At 30.0% G+C, this 8,983-nt stretch overlaps 5 non-coding genes across 5 annotated transcripts; all 5 read left to right on the top strand.

The window, feature by feature from the left end:
- Positions 1-424: 424 nt before the first annotated feature.
- Positions 425-497, top strand: TRNAV-UAC (transfer RNA valine (anticodon UAC)). Its single transcript has one exon. It is a non-coding gene; the product is annotated as a tRNA-Val (tRNA).
- A 1,924-nt stretch (positions 498-2,421) lies between these two features.
- Positions 2,422-2,494, top strand: TRNAV-UAC (transfer RNA valine (anticodon UAC)). Its single transcript has one exon. It is a non-coding gene; the product is annotated as a tRNA-Val (tRNA).
- A 1,924-nt stretch (positions 2,495-4,418) lies between these two features.
- TRNAV-UAC (transfer RNA valine (anticodon UAC)) lies at positions 4,419-4,491 on the top strand. Its single transcript has one exon. It is a non-coding gene; the product is annotated as a tRNA-Val (tRNA).
- Positions 4,492-6,417: 1,926 nt separating this feature from the next.
- TRNAV-UAC (transfer RNA valine (anticodon UAC)) lies at positions 6,418-6,490 on the top strand. The gene has a single exon. It is a non-coding gene; the product is annotated as a tRNA-Val (tRNA).
- Positions 6,491-8,415: 1,925 nt separating this feature from the next.
- On the top strand, positions 8,416-8,488 carry TRNAV-UAC (transfer RNA valine (anticodon UAC)). The gene has a single exon. It is a non-coding gene; the product is annotated as a tRNA-Val (tRNA).
- The last annotated feature ends 495 nt before the right edge of the window (positions 8,489-8,983 follow it).

Here is an 8,983-nt window from a genome sequence, read left to right as displayed (position 1 = left end):
TGATCTTGATAAGAGTACTTACAGTAGATAATAATTGGTCAAGATGTTAGAAATAAAGAATTTTGTATATTTGTTTTCTTCAAATTAAAAATAATCACTTAAAAAACTTTGCAAAATGCTTACTTTAAAATGGATATACACATTTATTTATCATTGCAGTCATTGCTTTTTAATAAAGATTAATATTAAATGTTTAATTATGCAAGGTTGGTCAACCAGGCTATAACTTTCTTTAGCTAGGTGTACCACTATTAAGTATTGGGTCAATTTGCCAAAAATATGGTGCTCTGTTTTTTTTAAATTATATATAATGAAAGAACAATCACTTTGACGTTTCACCGATAATCCGGAACAGTTTACCAAAAATCACTACGACTGTCAGGACAACCAAAAAATTGAATAGTTTGTTATTGTATTGCATATTGGTTTCATAGTGTAGTGGTTATCACATCTGCTTTACACGCAGAAGGTCCTGGGTTCAATCCCCAGTGGAACCATAATTTTGCACTAATTTATGATTTATGAAAATTTTCTTCACTATCATTCTTATAACATCTGACCTGCTACTGCTCAATGTGAAACATGTCATTTGTTCACTTACAAAATTCAATTTCTTCTCTAAATATGGAAATAAATGTTATTTTTAATATCTATTAGCTTTTAATTATAAAATAACTTATTACAGCAAACAACTGATTAAAAATATGGAGCAGATTCAAATAATCTTCTTGTTTTATAAGAAATTGGTAGCAATGTATCATATATTTCATTTATAGTAAACAAATAAATTGTAGTATCATATCTAACTACCTTTTTCCATAAATCATCTTAACTGAGTACAGTTAAATAAATCACTTAAACCAACATGTCCATCACCAGTTCACCAAAGCACAGCTATTCTTTCCAGGACTTCACTGTTCACATGACTTCACTAGCAACTTGATAATGCTGCCAAGGTTTGGTATTGCATGATTAATGCATGATAAACTGCAATCATGTTTTGATGTAGCTAATATTCACTTCCAGATTATTTACTTTAAATGTAAATAAATATTTCCATAATTACTATGTGCAAGTTTAGCAAAAATGCTGATAGATTTGACTTCTGGATAGATAGTATATTGATTATTACTAAAGTCTTTTTCGAGTATTATGCTTAAGTTATGTTGTGAAAGGGCATTTATTTATATGTAGTATTTGTAATACAGGCACTTTATGGTAACATGGCAAGAAAAATCACTGAAAAGTGATTTTGATAAGTGTGACACCTGCAGATGATAATTGGTCAAAATGTTAGAAATAATGATTTTTGTGTATATAGTTTTTCAAATTATAAATATTCACTTGAAAAGCTTCAAAAATTCTTTATTTAAAATGGGAATATGCAGGTTTATTCAACATTGCACACATTGCTCTTTGCTAAATTTTTATTTTAAAGGTTGGGTAATGCAAGTTTGGTCAACCATGTTACAACTGTCTTTATCTATGTACCCACTATACAATTATTAAAGTCAATTGCAAAAAATTGGTTGCTCATCCTGTTTTACTGGGTAGTGTTTTTAAATGACCATTTGGTGTATTTCCGATAAACCAGAGAACTGATGGTCACAAACACACACCTTCGGTTATTGAATCGGTCAGCCAAGATAAAAAAAAATCTCAGCCTACTATATTAGTGCACTATGTGGTACTTGGAGGTTCTCGATAAACTGACCATATTTTCTGCATTTTTTCATGACTAAGTCATGCTGCTTAATTGCGGACATATGAAAATTCAGTGTTGTGCGACATATAATTGGATTTTTAAACAAAATCACTTAGTGTGTACCTCAGATTTTGGGGCATTTGATTGTCAAGATGACCATAAATATCTTCTAGTGTGAGAACAGTTTATGTTGTGGTTTCATAGCATTGTGGTTAGCATATCTGCTTTATACGGAGAAAGTCCTGGGTTCAATCCCAAGTGAACCCGTATTTATTAAAAAATCCAGTAAACTGTGATCTTGATAAGAGTACTTACAGTAGATAATAATTGGTCAAGATGTTAGAAATAAAGAATTTTGTATATTTGTTTTCTTCAAATTAAAAATAATCACTAAAAAACTTTGCAAAATGCTTACTTTAAAATGGATATACACATTTATTTATCATTGCAGTCATAGCTTTTTAATATAGATTAATATTAAATGTTTAATTATGCAAGGTTGGTCAACTAGGCTATAACTTTCTTTAGCTAGGTGTACCACTATTAAGTATTGGGTCAATTTGCCAAAAATATGGTGCTCTGTTTTTTTTAAATTATATATAATGAAAGAACAATCACTTTGACGTTTCACCGATAATCCGGAACAGTTTACCAAAAATCACTACGACTGTCAGGACAACCAAAAAATTGAATAGTTTGTTATTGTATTGCATATTGGTTTCATAGTGTAGTGGTTATCACATCTTCTTTACACGCAGAAGGTCCTGGGTTCAATCCCCAGTGGAACCATATTTTTGCACTAATTTATGATTTATGAAAATTTTCTTCACTATCATTCTTATAACATCTGACCTGCTACTGCTCAATGTGAAACATGTCATTTGTTCACTTACAAAATTAAATTTCTTCTCTAAATATGGAAATAAATGTTATTTTTAATATCTATTAGCTTTTAATTATAAAATAACTTATTACAGCAAACAACTGATTAAAAATCTGGAGCAGATTCAAATAATCTTCTTGTTTTATAAGAAATTGGTAGCAATGTATCATATATTTCATTTATAGTAAACAAATAAATTGTAGTATCATATCTAACTACCTTTTCCATAAATCATCTTAACTGAGTACAGTTAAATAAATCACTTAAACCAACATGTCCATCACCAGTTCACCAAAGCACAGCTATTCTTTCCAGGACTTCACTGTTCACATGACTTCACTAGCAACTTGATAATGCTGCCAAGGTTTGATATTGCATGATTAATGCATGATAAACTGCAATCATGTTTTGATGTAGCTAATATTCACTTCCAGATTATTTACTTTAAATGTAAATAAATATTTCCATAATTACTATGTGCAAGTTTAGCAAAAATGCTTATAGATTTGACTTCTGGATAGATAGTATATTGATTATTACTAAAGTCTTTTTCGAGTATTATGCTTAAGTTATGTTGTGAAAGGGCATTTATTTATATGTAGTATTTGTAATACAGGCACTTTATGGTAACATGGCAAGAAAAATCACTGAAAAGTGATTTTGATAAGTGTGACACCTGCAGATGATAATTGGTCAAAATGTTAGAAATAATGATTTTTGTGTATATAGTTTTTCAAATTATAAATATTCACTTGAAAAGCTTCAAAAATTATTTATTTAAAATGGGAATATGCAGGTTTATTCAACATTGCACACATTGCTCTTTGCTAAATTTTTATTTTAAATGTTGGGTAATGCAAGTTTGGTCAACCATGTTACAACTGTCTTTATCTATGTACCCACTATACAATTATTAAAGTCAATTGCAAAAAATTGGTTGCTCATCCTGTTTTACTGGGTAGTGTTTTTAAATGACCATTTGGTGTATTTCCGATAAACCAGAGAACTGATGGTCACAAACACACTCCTTCGGTTATTGAATCGGTCAGCCAAGATAAAAAAAAATCTCAGCCTACTATATTAGTGCACTATGTGGTACTTGGAGGTTCTCGATAAACTGACCATATTTTCTGCATTTTTTCATGACTAAGTCATGCTGCTTAATTGCGGACATATGAAAATTCAGTGTTGTGCGAAATATAATTGAATTTTTAAACAAAATCACTTAGTGTGTACCTCAGATTTTGGGGCATTTGATTGTCAAGATGACCATAAATCTCTTCTAGTGTGATAACAGTTTATGTTGTGGTTTCATAACATAGTGGTTAGCATATCTGCTTTACACGGAGAAAGTCCTGAGTTCAATCCCAAGTGAACCCATATTTATTAAAAAATCCAGTAAACTGTGATCTTGATAAGAGTAATTACAGTAGATAATAATTGGTCAAGATGTTAGAAATAAAGAATTTTGTATATTTGTTTTCTTCAAATTAAAAATAATCACTTAAAAACCTTTGCAAAATGCTTACTTTAAAATGGATATACACATTTATTTATCATTGCAGTCATTGCTTTTTAATAAAGATTAATATTAAATGTTTAATTATGCAAGGTTGGTCAACCAGGCTATAACTTTCTTTAGCTAGGTGTACCACTATTAAGTATTGGGTCAATTTGCCAAAAATATGGTGCTCTGTTTTTTTTAAATTATATATAATGAAAGAACAATCACTTTGACGTTTCACCGATAATCCGGAACAGTTTACCAAAAATCACTACGACTGTCAGGACAACCAAAAAATTGAACAGTTTGTTATTGTATTGCAAATTGGTTTCATAGTGTAGTGGTTATCACATCTGCTTTACACGCAGAAGGTCCTGGGTTCAATCCCCAGTGGAACCATATTTTTGCACTAATTTATGATTTATGAAAATTTTCTTCACTATCATTCTTATAACATCTGACCTGCTACTGCTCAATGTGAAACATGTCATTTGTTCACTTACAAAATTCAATTTCTTCTCTAAATATGGAAATAAATGTTATTTTTAATATCTATTAGCTTTAAATTATAAAATAACTTATTACAGCAAACAACTGATTAAAAATCTGGAGCAGATTCAAATAATCTTCTTGTTTTATAAGAAATTGGTAGCAATGTATCATATATTTCATTTATAGTAAACAAATAAATTGTAGTATAATATCTAACTACCTTTTTCCATAAATCATCTTAACTGAGTACAGTTAAATAAATCACTTAAACCAACATGTCCATCACCAGTTCACCAAAGCACAGCTATTCTTTCCAGGACTTCACTGTTCACATGACTTCACTAGCAACTTGATAATGCTGCCAAGGTTTGGTATTGCATGATTAATGCATGATAAACTGCAATCATGTTTTGATGTAGCTAATATTCACTTCCAGATTATTTACTTTAAATGTAAATAAATATTTCCATAATTACTATGTGCAAGTTTAGCAAAAATGCTGATAGATTTGACTTCTGGATAGATAGTATATTGATTATTACTAAAGTCTTTTTCGAGTATTATGCTTAAGTTATGTTGTGAAAGGGCATTTATTTATATGTAGTATTTGTAATACAGGCACTTTATGGTAACATGGCAAGAAAAATCACTGAAAAGTGATTTTGATAAGTGTGACACCTGCAGATGATAATTGGTCAAAATGTTAGAAATAATGATTTTTGTGTATATAGTTTTTCAAATTATAAATATTCACTTGAAAAGCTTCAAAAATTCTTTATTTAAAATGGGAATATGCAGGTTTATTCAACATTGCACACATTGCTCTTTGCTAAATTTTTATTTTAAATGTTGGGTAATGCAAGTTTGGTCAACCATGTTACAACTGTCTTTATCTATGTACCCACTATACAATTATTAAAGTCAATTGCAAAAAATTGGTTGCTCATCCTGTTTTACTGGGTAGTGTTTTTAAATGACCATTTGGTGTATTTCCGATAAACCAGAGAACTGATGGTCACAAACACACTCTTTCGGTTATTGAATCGGTCAGCCAAGATAAAAAAAAATCTCAGCCTACTATATTAGTGCACTATGTGGTACTTGGAGGTTCTCGATAAACTGACCATATTTTCTGCATTTTTTCATGACTAAGTCATGCTGCTTAATTGCGGACATATGAAAATTCAGTGTTGTGCGACCTATAATTGGATTTTTAAACAAAATCACTTAGTGTGTACCTCAGATTTTGGGGCATTTGATTGTCAAGATGACCATAAATATCTTCTAGTGTGAGAACAGTTTATGTTTTGGTTTCATAGCATTGTGGTTAGCATATCTGCTATACACAGAGAAGGTCCTGAGTTCAATCCCAAGTGAACCCATATTTATTTAAAAAATCCAGTAAACTGTGATCTTGATAAGAGTACTTACAGTAGATAATAATTGGTCAAGATGTTAGAAATAAAGAATTTTGTATATTTGTTTTCTTCAAATTAAAAATAATCACTTAAAAACCTTTGCAAAATGCTTACTTTAAAATGGATATACACATTTATTTATCATTGCAGTCATTGCTTTTTAATAAAGATTAATATTAAATGTTTAATTATGCAAGGTTGGTCAACCAGGCTATAACTTTCTTTAGCTAGGTGTACCACTATTAAGTATTGGGTCAATTTGTTAAAAATATGGTGCTCTGTTTTTTTTAAATTATATATAATGAAAGAACAATCACTTTGACGTTTCACCGATAATCCGGAACAGTTTACCAAAAATCACTACGACTGTCAGGACAACCAAAAAATTGAACAGTTTGTTATTGTATTGCATATTGGTTTCATAGTGTAGTGGTTATCACATCTGCTTTACACGCAGAAGGTCCTGTGTTCAATCCCCAGTGGAACCATATTTTTGCACTAATTTATGATTTATGAAAATTTTCTTCACTATCATTCTTATAACATCTGACCTGCTACTGCTCAATGTGAAACATGTCATTTGTTCACTTACAAAATTCAATTTCTTCTCTAAATATGGAAATAAATGTTATTTTTAATATCTATTAGCTTTTAATTATAAAATAACTTATTACAGCAAACAACTGATTAAAAATATGGAGCAGATTCAAATAATCTTCTTGTTTTATAAGAAATTGGTAGCAATGTATCATATATTTCATTTATAGTAAACAAATAAATTGTAGTATCATATCTAACTACCTTTTCCATAAATCATCTTAACTGAGTACAGTTAAATAAATCACTTAAACCAACATGTCCATCACCAGTTCACCAAAGCACAGCTATTCTTTCCAGGACTTCACTGTTCACATGACTTCACTAGCAACTTGATAATGCTGCCAAGGTTTGATATTGCATGATTAATGCATGATAAACTGCAATCATGTTTTGATGTAGCTAATATTCACTTCCAGATTATTTACTTTAAATGTAAATAAATATTTCCATAATTACTATGTGCAAGTTTAGCAAAAATGCTTATAGATTTGACTTCTGGATAGATAGTATATTGATTATTACTAAAGTCTTTTTCGAGTATTATGCTTAAGTTATGTTGTGAAAGGGCATTTATTTATATGTAGTATTTGTAATACAGGCACTTTATGGTAACATGGCAAGAAAAATCACTGAAAAGTGATTTTGATAAGTGTGACACCTGCAGATGATAATTGGTCAAAATGTTAGAAATAATGATTTTTGTGTATATAGTTTTTCAAATTATAAATATTCACTTGAAAAGCTTCAAAAATTATTTATTTAAAATGGGAATATGCAGGTTTATTCAACATTGCACACATTGCTCTTTGCTAAATTTTTATTTTAAATGTTGGGTAATGCAAGTTTGGTCAACCATGTTACAACTGTCTTTATCTATGTACCCACTATACAATTATTAAAGTCAATTGCAAAAAATTGGTTGCTCATCCTGTTTTACTGGGTAGTGTTTTTAAATGACCATTTGGTGTATTTCCGATAAACCAGAGAACTGATGGTCACAAACACACTCCTTCGGTTATTGAATCGGTCAGCCAAGATAAAAAAAAATCTCAGCCTACTATATTAGTGCACTATGTGGTACTTGGAGGTTCTCGATAAACTGACCATATTTTCTGCATTTTTTCATGACTAAGTCATGCTGCTTAATTGCGGACATATGAAAATTCAGTGTTGTGCGAAATATAATTGAATTTTTAAACAAAATCACTTAGTGTGTACCTCAGATTTTGGGGCATTTGATTGTCAAGATGACCATAAATCTCTTCTAGTGTGATAACAGTTTATGTTGTGGTTTCATAACATAGTGGTTAGCATATCTGCTTTACACGGAGAAAGTCCTGAGTTCAATCCCAAGTGAACCCATATTTATTAAAAAATCCAGTAAACTGTGATCTTGATAAGAGTAATTACAGTAGATAATAATTGGTCAAGATGTTAGAAATAAAGAATTTTGTATATTTGTTTTCTTCAAATTAAAAATAATCACTTAAAAACCTTTGCAAAATGCTTACTTTAAAATGGATATACACATTTATTTATCATTGCAGTCATTGCTTTTTAATAAAGATTAATATTAAATGTTTAATTATGCAAGGTTGGTCAACCAAGCTATAACTTTCTTTAGCTAGGTGTACCACTATTAAGTATTGGGTCAATTTGCCAAAAATATGGTGCTCTGTTTTTTTTAAAATTATATATAATGAAAGAACAATCACTTTGACGTTTCAACGATAATCCGGAACAGTTTACAAAAAATCACTACGACTGTCAGGACAACCAAAAAATTGAACAGTTTGTTTTATTATTGCATATTGGTTTCATAGTGTAGTGGTTATCACATCTGCTTTACACGCAAAAAGTCCTGGGTTCAATCCCCAGTGGAACCATATTTTTGCACTAATTTATGACTTATGAAAATTTTCTTCACTATCATTCTTATAACATCTGACCTGCTACTGCTCAATGTGAAATATGTCATTTGTTCACTTACAAAATTCAATTTCCTCTCTAAATATGGAAATAAATGTTATTTGTAATATCTATTAGCTTTTAATTATAAAATAACTTATTACAGCAAACAACTGATTAAAAATCTGGAGCAGATTCAAATAATCTTCTTGTTTTATAAGAAATTGGTAGCAATGTATCATATATTTCATTTATACTAAACAAATAAATTGTAGTATCATATCTAACTACCTTTTTCCATAAATCATCTTAACTGAGTACAGTTAAATAAATCACTTAAACCAACATTTCCATCACCAGTTCACCAAAGCACAGCTATTCTTTCCAGGACTTCACTGTTCACATGACTTCACTAGCAACTTGATAATGCTGCCAAGGTTTGGTATTGCATGATTAATGCATGATAAACTGCA

This window comes from Pseudophryne corroboree, unplaced genomic scaffold (assembly GCF_028390025.1).
Source record: "Pseudophryne corroboree isolate aPseCor3 unplaced genomic scaffold, aPseCor3.hap2 scaffold_3155, whole genome shotgun sequence".
NCBI classification, from domain to species: Eukaryota; Metazoa; Chordata; class Amphibia; order Anura; family Myobatrachidae; genus Pseudophryne; species Pseudophryne corroboree.
Note: the sequence above shows the minus strand (reverse complement) of the source record. Positions and strands in the feature narration are given on the sequence as shown.